Genomic DNA, 219 nt, shown 5'->3' with positions numbered 1-219 from the left:
AGTTCAGTTCTAGTTCAGTTCTAGTTCAGTTCTTGTTCAGTTCTAGTTCAGTTCTAGTTTAGTTTTGCTGCAGTTCTAGTTCTGTTCTTGTTCAGTTCTAGTTCAGTTTTGCTGCAGTTCTAGTTCAGTTCTAGTTCAGTTCTAGTTCAGTTCTAGTTCAGTTCTAGTTCAGTTCTAGTTCAGTTCTAGTTCAGTTCTAGTTCAGTTCTAGTTCAGTTC

General features: G+C 37.0%; 2 protein-coding genes across 2 annotated transcripts in view; one reads left to right on the top strand and one right to left on the bottom strand.

The window, feature by feature from the left end:
- LOC111685596 overlaps nt 1-219 on the bottom strand; it is a 16,916-nt gene that overhangs the window by 10,538 nt on the left and 6,159 nt on the right. The window lies entirely within an intron of this gene.
- Nucleotides 1-219, top strand: part of LOC111685595 — a 6,926-nt gene that overhangs the window by 4,382 nt on the left and 2,325 nt on the right. The window lies entirely within an intron of this gene.

The sequence above is a fragment of the Lucilia cuprina genome, chromosome 5 (genome assembly GCF_022045245.1).
Source record: "Lucilia cuprina isolate Lc7/37 chromosome 5, ASM2204524v1, whole genome shotgun sequence".
Lineage (NCBI taxonomy): Eukaryota > Metazoa > Arthropoda > Insecta > Diptera > Calliphoridae > Lucilia > Lucilia cuprina.
The sequence above is the reverse complement of the archived record's forward strand: the minus strand, read 5'-3'. Positions and strand labels throughout refer to the sequence as shown.